This window comes from Lampris incognitus, chromosome 9 (genome assembly GCF_029633865.1).
Source record: "Lampris incognitus isolate fLamInc1 chromosome 9, fLamInc1.hap2, whole genome shotgun sequence".
Classification (NCBI taxonomy): Eukaryota; Metazoa; Chordata; class Actinopteri; order Lampriformes; family Lampridae; genus Lampris; species Lampris incognitus.
In genome coordinates, this window is record NC_079219.1 from 48,075,341 (window position 1) to 48,088,316 (window position 12,976).

Here is a 12,976-nt window from a genome sequence, read left to right on the forward strand (position 1 = left end):
AAATGCATAAACCAACAGGTATAGATGTTGTTACAGAGCAACAAGGAGAATGGTATAGAAAGCCAATATGAACATTTCATACTGTGTTTCAAAATACAGAATACCAAGTCATCATGACTGCTTCCTACTGCATAACAACATAAAGTCGAATTTATGTATGCGTGTATGGATGTATCTGTCTGTCATCTAACTGTCTGTCTGTCATCTATGTGTGCATTTAGATCCAAGTTAAAAATTTGATTTTTATAAGGTAAAGGCAATAAGTTGATTATTTCATCTGCCATGTAAACACCTTAATCAAATGTCTTGATGCCTGCTCGATAATCCAGGTAAGAAACTCAAAGAAGGTTGAATCAGTTCATCTGGATACAATGTTCAATAGACGTATCCAGATGAACTGATTCAACCTTCTTTGATCACCTTAATCAAACTGTCTTAATCAAGTTAAGGTCTAAATCAATGCAAGCATAATGCGATTTACAAAGGTAGATTTTTCATCTATTGTTTGATTTACTGTGGTTTATATAGGCCTTAATCAGGTCTTTTGGAGGAAAGATTGTGCACATGCACCAAAACATTACTGACATCTGACCTGGAAACGGTAGACAAAGGACAACACGGCAATGGCGGACTGGCCATCTGGAGCGCCGGGAATTTTCCCGGTGGGTCGCTTGACAATTGGGGTAGATGCAATGGAAAATATAAATAACCCCAGCCCCCACTTAAATAAAGATAACCAAGTGTTGTGTGTCAGACCGGCCCAGGCGAGTGGGCTGCCAGCCCTCTGCGGTTGGGTATTACACCTGTCAGCCTCTCTCTCCCAACCAGTTACTTTTGGTCCGGTCCATTCTAACGTTTCCTGGGCCCGCCCCTCTCCCGTCTCTGGTAAGTGGCGACATTTGGATAACTAGTGGAGTGGAGCAAGATGGACAAACAAAAAGCGAAAAAATGTGAAGGTGGTTAAAATTATTTCTTTTACTGGTCAGATGGTTCCAGAGATTCTTGCCACCTTGCTGCCAGTGCCATTGTGCCAAAATGTGCTCCTTATAGCCAGCCTGAGAACAATGTTCTATTTTATATCCATTTGTTCTATTTTACATCTATTTACTCAAGTTATTGCTATAAATATTGTTCAGTAATCTTGTTTATATAAAGTGTGTTGTGGTTTGTGTGGGTGGTGGTGTATCACGGGGGCGGCGGTCTGAGTCAAAAAATCCAAGGCCATTTTTAATTCCCAATCCACCCCTGCAACACGGTGAGTGGCAGTAACTGCTGCATTTCAATGAAAAGAAGGAGCTTAATATCCTAAAAATTTTTTGGACGAACGAAAAAAATGCAAGCGGAGACCTTCCCCGAAAAGTCTCGGTCAAAATGTTGGAAGTGCGGTTGCACATAACATAACTTCACTTCCATAATTCACATATCCAACAATTACTATAAAGTATCATAAACTTGGATTAAAAAACACCCAGAACACACACACACACACACTGTGTTTTTTGGTAACTTTAGCTGATTAGCCATGTTGTGAGGTTGAGGTTGGGTGGAGCGCTGTATGTGTGGTACAAGGTGGGGTCAGCTGCTGCCATGTGCTCAAAAGAACAATAGGGTAGGTCGTCCCTCCTAACGGGTTCAATAAAACTCAGACTGGAGTCAGGGAGATGTCAGTCAAACTGTGCGTACACGCCCAGACAGACCTAAGAGGTCTGATGAGCCGAACTTAAAACACCTTGGCTGAAAAGATTGCATTAATTATCGAAACATAGTCTATCCATCTATCTGTCTGGCCGTTTGTGTTGTATTTGTTAGACTTATTTTACTCACGCTTGCAGCAGCACGCTTCACATGACAGCTTTGAAACAGATGTGGATGATCTGATCCAACATGGGTTTCTAAGGTAAATAAGCCACGAGGCCTTTCCAGCTGAAGTTTCTGTGCCATTGTGCCTCGACAACAGCAAGTAATGGGAAACTCATGTGCCTCAGTCAACATGGAGCGTTAACTAGAAATGTGTGTGAAACTACAAATTATGTCATTGCGACCGTCCTTAAAAATATTTAAACATTTAGAATATTTCCCTTTTTGGTTCTTACTTTCTCTCCTCCATCCTCCGTCGCTCTCTGTGGAGCCAGGGGCCCCATGTTTAATTCCAACACCCTCAGATCGAGCCAGCTAAAGTAAATAAGAGCCGAAATTCATTCATCCAAACCCCTCAGTGACTCTCGAATACAGATAATTAACCTGATCACAAATTAGCACCTCCTGCATATTTTATAATGAAGTCTGTCATTATAATTTCATTTTTTTCTGCCTATAAGGATGTTCTGATATATTCTGCATATTTCATGAGTTTGCTAAGATATGCGTCTTTCGAACACAGAAACCAGTGGAATGGAAAAGCAAGCACAGGGGCACCAAGGAGTTTTCGGGAACACCGCCTTCACATTTGTTGTTGCAGGATAAAGGAGCGATTTCAATTCACGGCCATTTTAAAAAACACACTTGACACATGATCGCAGTACTTTGTCATATTCCCTCTCCTGGGAGTGTGTGTGGTGTGATTGGTGTGTGTAGTTTAATGGCGCTGGAGCCTTGAAATCGATGTCTGTTGCTGTCGTCTCCATATGTAGCACCGTCTTTAAGATTCATTTCTGAAGCCATGATGAGAGACGCTCCCCAACACAGGAGACCCTCTCAGACCAAGAAGATCAGACATTTATGCCACAGAATAATGTCAGAGGAAAGGAGGTGAAATGACAGACAAACTAAATGTGTTGAGCATCAGAGCTTGGGATGTCAGTTATTGATAAATACACATACAGAGTAATGAGTGGTTGTTTTTTTGTTTTTGTTTTTTTACTTTTTAAAAAAAAAGAATTTTTTTTACTCATTACTTAATAATAACTTTATGGAGCCCTTCTCCATTTCTGGAATGCTTATCAGAGCAGAGAGAAATATACATACATAGTACATACATGCATACATACATACATACATACATACATACATACATACATACATACATACATACATACATACATACATACATACATAGTACAGACAGACAGACAGACAGGCAGATAGATAGATAGATAGATAGATAGATAGATAGATAGATAGATAGATAGATAGGTAGATAGGTAGATAAGTCTATAAATAACATGGAAGATGATTCTTTGTGGGCCCAAAACTGACAGAAAAAAAATCAATGACGCAAACAATCACAGAGGGGAATAACGGTGATTATTCCAGTTTTTAGAGCAGTAGAAGAGAAGGAAATCGTGGACATTGTAAACAAATGCAAGAATAAAAAATCTACTGACTGGAATGATATTGATATGACAGTAGTTAAGAAAGTAATCGAAGGTATTGCAAAACCACTGACCCACATCTGTAACATGTCCTTTCAATCTGGCAAAGTTCCAAGCAAAATGAAAATCGCAAAAGTCATACCCTTATGTAAAACCGCAGATAGCCACCAATTTACAAACTACGGACCGATTTCATTATCGTCACATTTCTTCAAAATATTGGGAAAACTATTTGCCGCTAGTCTAGACAAATTCACTGAGAAGCACAATCTGCTGACCGATAGCCAGCACGGGTTTTGACCAAACAGATCCACACCTCTGCCACTCATTGGATAAACTGAAGAAATAACTAATTGTGTAGACCAAAAAAGGTTTGCTGTGGGAATATTTATAGATCTAGAAAAAGCTTTTGACACTATTGATCACAATAGATTAAGAGACAAATTGGAAAGATATGGTATCAGAGGGGTGGTGCAGAATTGGCTAAGAAGCTATTTAAGTTCAAAGCAGGAAACAATGGACTACTGAACAACATACAGAACATATGCTCAGAAAGAGAAGGGGAATATAATCTGAGAGGGAAACTGAACTTCAAGAAATTATGTGTTGGGACAGCTTTGAAGAGCATGGGTGTTTCAGCCCGTGGGGTAAAATTGTGGAACAGTGTGTAACTCAAACAAAGTACAAACACTACGCAGCTCAAGAAGAAGAACAAAGGGCTGGTTATCAAGAGATATAGGGATGAGGAAGAGTTGTGTTAACTGTCTAAGTTTTGTTTATCTCTAAACATTTCTTATTAAAAATTTTTTTAAATTTTTCTTTCTATGGCTCCGAGTGGATATTTTGGGTTGTACATAGCATTGAGATCCTTTTATTCTTGCTACATGAAATTAGGATGTGTTTTCTTTCTTCTTCTTTTTCATATTCACAATAGTTGAGTTTGTATTGTGCAGCACAACTTGCACTTGAACTACACAGTACACTGGGAATTGAGTTTGAAATGTATAGTATCTGAATGGCACGGTGGCGCAGTGGTTAGCGCGGTTGCCTCACAGCAAGAAGGTTATGGGTTCAAGCCCCCGGGGTAGTCCAACCTTGGTGGGCCATCCCGGGTCGTCCTCTGTGTGGAGTTTGCATGTTCTCCCCGTGTCTGCGTGGGTTTCCTCCGGGGGCTCCGGTTTCCTCCCACAGTCCAAAGACATGTAGGTCAGGTGAACTGGCTGTACTAAATTGTCCCTAGGAATGAATGGGGGTGTGTGTGGGGGGCTGTGATGGCCCGGCGGCCTGTCTGGGGTGTCTCCCTGCCTGCCGCCCAGTGACTGAGAGCAGGACAAGCGGTTCAGATAATGGATGGATGAATGTATAGTATCTGAATTAACTTAAGAGTAGATGAGAAGGGGTAGGAAAAAAATAAGTGTATTCTTCCTCCTACTCCTTTTTCAACATGTAACAAATAATTTGATGCATCCTGAGATTTGTTCGCTGAGTTCGATGTGTGGATTTGTTGATCACTTGAGATTATTGGCATTGGCTTATCTGTATGCTACATCCTGCTTATTTACATTTTGGAAATAAATCATCATTCGTCCACAGATAGATGCTTAATTGTCCTTCCTGGGGACATTTGTTGCCAGACATGCTCTTTCCAGCAATTTTCAGACTCATCCTGAAATGTGTTTCTGTGTTTTAATGTGTGACACACGCTAAGGCACTTTGAATGGAAATACACACTCGGAGTAATGCAGCTCTTAGGTATCACAACTAGGGATGGGTATCGTTAGGATTTTATCGATACTACTACTCTTATCGGTACTGCTTATCGGTTCGGTACTTTATCGATACTCTTATCGGTTCTTTTTTATTATTATGCAAGAAAAAAAGACACTTAAGAACAGAATCGACATTGCTTTATTATTCTATTATATAACTTTATATAAATATAAACAAATATTATTTATTCAGCAGCAACAGCAGCAGCAATGTTTTAAATGCGTCTGAATTATAGACTTTATAATCAACATTCAACAACAACAAATAAGATAAAAAATAAAAGTAGATAAAGATAAAGAAAAAATATATATATATTAAAAATAAATTTTTACAGCAAAAGGCTAACGGAAGTTCAAACAAACAAGAACCTAGAACATTATCCTAACAGTTCTTCTGCAGAAAAATCAACATTTCTGCCTTCTCCGGCAGGAGTCGTGATCTCTACTGACTTATAGTGTCCTCGGCTATTAGCCTAGCTAACTCCGTATCTATGGCTTATATATTTGTAGCTAAACAATTAGCTAAGCAATTATATTTTATTTATTGGCCTAGTCGTAATAATTCGTTATTAGCCTAGCTAACTCCGTATCTATGGCTTATATATTTGTAGCTAAACAATTAGCTAAGCAATTATATTTTATTTATTGGCCTATTCGTGATAATTCGTTATTAGCCTAGCTAACTCCGTATCTATGGCTTATATATTTGCAGCTAAACAATTAGCTAAGCAATTGTATTTTATTTATTGGTCTATTCGTAATAATTCGTTATTAGCCTAGCTAACTCCGTATCTATGGCTCATACGGCTTACCTGCAGTGGACGTGGATGGAACACTACGAGCAAAGCAGTCGAAAACGCCGCATTTCCGCAGATTAATACCATGTTTTGACAAAAGATGTTTCGACAGATCGCTTGTATTGCCACCCTTACTGGCAAATGATTTGTTGCACTTGTGGCAACGAGCGTTGTTGTCGTCGACTTTTGAAAAATATACCCAAACTTTTGAACGTTTAGTTCTCTCCGCCATGATGAGCACTTGAGCAGAGCTGTCTGTGCGTGTGTGAGCGAGTGTGTGGAGCACAGCACAGCCCCGCCCCTTGCGCAGTAAGAGAGAGAGACAGAGAGATGGAGAAAACGGCGAACAAGATTATGTTCGCGACGTTTAAATTCCTCGAAAAACACAATTGCCACAATATAAATCTCACTCCATGATTTCTCGAGTACCTACCGACTACCGATAGCAGAACCGAAAACGTCGGATCTTAAAAATGCTCCGGTTTTTACTAATTTAGAACCGGTTCCCGTTTAGAACCGGGTTTCGGGGGGCATCCCTAATCACAACAGTCCTTTGGGGGCCCAGGACTCAGTCAAGCGATGAGAGAGAGAGAGAGAGAGAGAGAGAGAGAGAGAGAGAGAGAGAGAGAGAGAGAGAGAGAGAGAGAGAGAGAGAGAGAGAGCCTATTTGCAATATACAACACAAGCTAACATAACGTAATGTGCTGTAACAGACAGACAGCACATCCAGGCTTCTTCATCTGTCTGTTGAAATACACATGAATAGACAGAGCTTAACTGATTCACTGATTCCAGGTGTTCCTTGTGGTCCAGATGAGACCCTCCTAATTCCACCTGCCCTCAAACTAATGTCTAAACCACAGCCCTGACACAGTACGAGTTTGGACTTTTGCTGAATCAGCAGTGTCTGGTACAATGCTCAAGTCCCAAATAACTGGAAGGATTTCCGAAGTTGTCTAGGACCACCTCTGTGTGGTGAAACTGGGGGGGGGGGGGGGGGCTCGAGGCTTTTTTCAATACACTTTGAACATCAGCCAGCTTACCTTCTGCCCAAACTAGAAACAGACCTTCCACTGTGAAGGATCGTCCATTCATTTTTATGTATTTATTTATTTATTTGTTTACAAGCTTGACCTTTTCAGGGTCACGGGGTGCTTCAGTAAATCCCCATATACTTTGGGCAGCCGGAAGGGAGTCTGTTAAGTATATTTAAAATGAGATCTTTCAGTGACTTTTTTTTTTGTTTTTTTAGACCCCCCCCCTTTTTCTCCCAATTGTACTTGGCCAGTTACTCTATTTTTCCGAGCTGCCCCAGTCGCTGCTCCACCCCTGCTGCCGATCCGCGGAAGGCTGCAGACTACCACATGTCTCTTCCAATACATGTGGAGTCACCAGCTGCTTCTTTTCACCTGACAGTGAGGATTTCACCAGGGGGACGTAGCGCGTGGGAGGATCACGCTATTCCCCTCAGTTCCCCCTCTCCCCTGAACAGGCACCCTGGTCAACCAGAGGAGGTGCTAGTGCAGCGACCAGGACACATACCCACAAGCGGCTTCCCACCCACAGACACGGCCAATTGTGTCTGTAGGAATGCACGACCAAGCCAGAGGTAACACGGGGATTCGAACCGGCAATCCCTGTGTTGGTAGACAATGGAGTAGACCGCTATGCTTACCCGGATGCCATTTCAGTGACTTTGTTGTCTTTGACCTCACCAAATATCACTGATGGTTCCTTTATTAGACCCTGCTTTTGATTTCATCATTTATTAGAATTAATTAGCCGTGCTGGATGAGCTTTTGAAACTCTAATCATAAATAATGGAAAAATCAGATGAGCGGTGAACAACAAAGTCATCAACATTATAAACCAGTGTTTCTCAAGCTTTTTTGGGGTGAACGCCGTCCTACTTTGTTGTCCAGGCCTGTGCCGCCCCTCATAAGAGAACAGTTAAAGCTCTCCATGTAGGCAAAGGTTGTGACGTCGTCAACATCACTCATACCTGCCAACCCTGAGAATTTTTTCTTTCAGATACCTTGATTCCTACATTCTTGTTCCTTCCTTGTTTGCAATGGTGATGGACAGGTTGACAGACGAGAACAGGCAGGAGTCTCTGTGGACTATGATGTTCACAGATGACATTGTGATCTGTAGCGAGAGTAGGGTGCAGGTTGAGGAGAGCCTGGAGAGGTGGAGGTATGCACTGGAGAGAAGAGGAATAGAAGTCCATAGGAGCAAGACGGAATACCTATGCGTGAATGAGAGGGAGGACAGTGGAATGGTCAGGATGCAAGGAGTGGAGGTGACGAAGGCATATGAGTTTAAATACTTGGGGTTAACTGTCCAAAGTAACGGGGAGTGCAGTAGAGAGGTGAAGAAGAGAGTGCAGGCAGGGTGGAGTGCGCAAAACAAGACCAGTGTTGGCTTGAAGGTAAGGTGTGAGTTGAGGCGTGGGCTACATATGTAGATGTGAGTTGAGGCGTGGGCTACATATGTAGGTGTGAGTTGAGGCGCGGGCTACATATGTAGATATCATTGAAATTCCATAATTTAACCAACGCAAGCACTGCATCAGGACTGCGTCACTGCTGCTCGATGGGATGAATTTCATCAGCTCATTGAATGGCAAACAGAATTTCAAGACACCCGAAACAACCACAAGTTTAGTGGATTCTCAGGGAGCGCTTGTTTTCCATCTTGGCGCCGCTGTATTTTTCAAAGTGTGCCCTGCATCTTTTCTTTCTTTCTGTGAGACATACTTTTTATAGGAAAACGTCAGTGACAAAAGTAATTTTATTAGTTAGCAATGAATCTCATTAACATGTTGAAAACACATCTTTGTTGAGGATAGAAAACCTAGAATCAAAGCAAAGACGTTCTGAAAAACACAGCGGTGCTGAACCACAAGCCAAACCATTTGGCTTGACTTGGTTTGGTTTGGCTTGACTTGGTTTGGTTTGGCTTGACTTGGTTTGGCTTGACTTGGTTTGGTTTGGCTTGGCTTGGCTTGGTTTGGCTTGGCTTGGCTTGGTTTGGCTTGGCTTGTTTGGCTTGGCTTGGCTTGGTTTAGTTCTGTTTGGTTCGGTTCGGTTTGGCTCTGCTTGGTTTGGTTTTGTTCGGTTCGATTTGGTTTGTAGTCGGTCATGAAGCAGGAGCAGATAGTATAGTTGTGTGTCGTTAGTTTAATTTAGTGTTTTTGACCTCTCTGTATCAGTAGAGTTCCCTCTGCCAGTTTCTGGTCTGGCCGTGCCTCAGCACATGTTGGCTGTGAGGGGCAGGCTGCACTGTGTAGGAAGAGACTCTGAACAATGTGGCTGGGCTGTTGTTCAAAACTCTGCAGAATGAAGACTTGCTTATAGACTGTCTGAAAAGCAAACGCTGACTAACTCCTGGATTTGCTTGTATGTTATTGTGTTGTGGGTAGTGAAACACGCATGTATCAGCGGTTTGCTCCCTACGTTATTCTCCAGGACTTGTTCCACCCATCCATTGATTTGCTGCTACATCACCATTCATATTCCTGCAGCCCTGCCCGCTGCTCTGCCCTTTTGCTAAATACTGTGCCACCTTTCTTTTTCTGTCTGGCTGTCATATCGTCTGCTGTGGTCCACAGGGATGCACACACACACACACACACACACACACACACACACACACACACACACACACACACACACACACACACACACACACACACACACACACACACAGTCTCCCTACACTCTGCCCCTACTAAAGATGAGTTCCCATGGTGAGGCTAGACAAGGAGGCATTGGGACAGTGTGTATGCACTCGCATTCGTGTGTATGTGTGCATGTGTGTATGTGTGTGTGCACATGTGTGTCCATAAGGGTGTGTGTATGTGGGGGGTATTTTTGTCATTGTGTTTGTCTATGCACGTTTGTGTGTTTATCTGGGACTGTGTGTGCTTGTGTGTGTGTGTGTGTACATACGTATGTGTGCGTGTGTGTGTGTGTTTGTGCGGCGTACGCGTGGCTCACGGCTCAGATGGAATAAGTTGTGTTTCCTATCTCAGTGGGGCGGTAGAGGGGGGAGCAGCAGAGAGTTCACACAGAGCGGAGATCTGACCACAGCTGAGAGGAGGAATATTACGGCTGTATTGGATTTGCAGATCCTGAGCGGCGCTGAGGCCCTGGCATCATAAGACCTGCATTACACATTCATGATCAGTGTCACACCGCCTGCAAACACAAGTACACACATTCACTTTTCTGAGTTTACACACACAGATGCAGCCACAAGCGCATGCACATGTATATATATGTATTTATGTATATGTGTGTGTGTGTGTGTGTGTGTGTGGGTGTGTGGGTGTCTCTGTGTGTGTGTGCATGTGTGTACATGCAGATATGCATGATAGTATTACAAAATGTAGGCAAAAACATAAATATACACACACAAAGACATATGCAGATGCGCATGTAAACATGACCTGAAAATGAGTCATATGGATATACATGTACCTTCTGGTTTGAGCACACATACATGTTTGCATACATACTCCACAACAACAACACGCATGCACGCACGCACACACGCACAATGAGGTCAGAGAGTGTGTGTGGAGGAGCATGGAGGCGGAGTGTGGTTGCTGGTGAGCTGACGTGGCGTTGACGTGGCGTGCTCCTTTGTCCTTCGTAACGTTAGACCCACAATGAGGATTTGTAGCTGGAGTGTGAGACACGGAGCGAGTCGTATGTGTGACAGTCAGCCCCGATTTGTTTCTATATCCAGGCTGAACAAAAGAAGGGAGCAAGATAAAGAGAGAGAATGAGAGAGAGAATGATTCCAGTAAGGTATTATTTTGCGGTGAAAAGAGCGGTTTTGGAGGGAAACGGTGTGCTTGCATTTCTCTGGGACCAAAGTTGATGTGATGTGCAATTACAACTCAGAAGTGTGCGTGCACCTTTTCTCCTTTAGCCTCATAACGTTTGTATCAGCACTTGTACTTGAGCACACGTGCTGTACATGCAGGTATGGAGGTGTGTGTTCTGGGCGTAAGTGTGTTGGTGTTGTGCGCCGGTGGTCGACACTCGCCTTCATCTCCTTTCAGAGCAGTGCTCATTCATCCACTCGTCATCATTTATCCTCTGCTCTGCTGAAACGCCTTTAGTTACCGGCTGAAGTCTGCCCGGTAACTCGCAGCTTCCAGACTCCCAACTGCCAAACCTCCTGAGAGGTGGCAAGCCCCGTCCAATCATCACACATTAGAGCCCTTCATCCCTCCCTCTCTCTCACGCTCTTCATCTCTGACTCGACCCTTGTCACCCTCATCCTGTCTGTATACCTTTCTCCTTCCATCTGCCCCCCACCCACCACCTCCATTCTCCCCATGCTCTTCTGTGGCTTTTCAGCTGTTCTTCTGAAATATAGATAAGCTGTCAGAGGCCTGTCTCCTCGTCTCTGAGGTGGCGTGAGGCGTGCATCCTTAAACCCTGCCAGCTGACAGGAGGTGTGGCAGGCCGACCTCGCGGCAGCGGTCAGCTGGACTGGGAAAGCCAGAAAACACACACACAGACATAGGAGTCAGTCTTTCCTCGCACGCCTGTGCCCTGCTGGACTCTGCTAAATCCAGTTTGGACTCGAGATCAGATTACACGACTTCAGAGCTCGAATGCAGGAGTCTGGAGGAGGCTGGAGGAACCCAGTACCCAGGTTACCTCTCTGCAGAGACCAGCCGGGTTGCCCCACACCACCACGTATCGGGACCAACAGCTCACTGCTAATGTTCACATACTTACACACACACACACACAGACACACACACACACTACAACTTCATACACACATACACACACACTTCAACTTCATAGACACACACACACACACACACATACACTACAACCTCACACACATACACACACACTACAACTTCATAGACACATACAAACCCCACAGCCTCACACACACATACACACACACACACACACTACAACTTCACACACATGCATGCGCACACGCCCTACAACCTCACCAACACTACAACATCACACACACACACACACACACACACACACACACACACACACACACACACAGAAACACTACAACCTTACACACAAACAAACACTACAGCCTTGCACCACACAAACATATACAAACACTATTTTTTCATCCACAAAAAACACACACACACACACTCATACAAACACTAAAACCTCTCTCACACACGTACAAAGACATCAGATCTAAAGTGTGAAGTTTGGAAGTGTGTGTTCTTCTCTCCAACTGCTGGTCAGAGCAGCTCCGTCACCACTGCCCGGTTCTCTCTCTCTCTCGCTCTCTCGCTCTCTCTCTCTCTCTCTCTCTCTCTCTCTCTCTCTCTCTCTCTCTCTCTCTCTCTCTCTCTCTCTCTCTCGCTCTCTCTCTCTCTCTCTCTCTCTCTCTCTCTCTCCTCTCTCTCTTGCTCACTCGCTCTTTTTCTCTCTCTTGCTCACTTGCTCTCTCTTGCTTTCACTCTCTCTCTCGCTCTCTGCTCTCTCTCTCTCTTGCTCACTCGCTCTTTTTCTCTCTCTCTCTTGCTCACTCTCTCTCTCGCTCTCTCCTCTCTCTCTCTTGCTCACTCGCTCTTTTTCTCTCTCTCTCTTGCTCACTCGCTCTCTCTCTCTTGCTCTCACTCTCGCTCTCGCTCTCTCGCTGTCATGTGGGTGCTGAGTTCAGCTGCTGACTGTCACTCAGTGTTTCTGGCTGTCACTTTGTGTCATTCTTCTACTTCCTCCATCTCAATCCCACCGCTTTCTTCTGTCACCCTTCAGTCTCTGGGCTGCCATGCTTGCTTTCGGGCATAACTGTATTTGCATTGCCTCAGTTTGCGACCTTGGCTGTCTTAGAGAGATGGAGCTTTGGCTGGGGAGAATGATTTCACCAGGGGCACGTTGTTGCTTTGCAAGTGTAAACAACTTATCCTCAGCCGGCCCGCGGCAGCCCTGGCTCAGCTCACAGTCAGAAGGTGCGAGATAGTGTTCATTGGTGCACGATGCCATGCCCTCCCCTGGCGGGCTGCTGACACCCCCCTCCCTTTCTCTCTCCTGAGTGTCTGCCTGCATGATGGCTGGAGACAGGCTGTTCCCTCTGAAAG

The 12,976-nt window shown here is 44.1% G+C and overlaps 1 protein-coding gene across 2 annotated transcripts in view; it reads left to right on the top strand.

Annotated features, from left to right (window-relative positions):
- The window catches only part of LOC130117813 (raftlin-like), a 171,009-nt gene that overhangs the window by 118,647 nt on the left and 39,386 nt on the right, over positions 1-12,976 (top strand). The gene's annotated exons all lie outside the window — the stretch shown is intronic.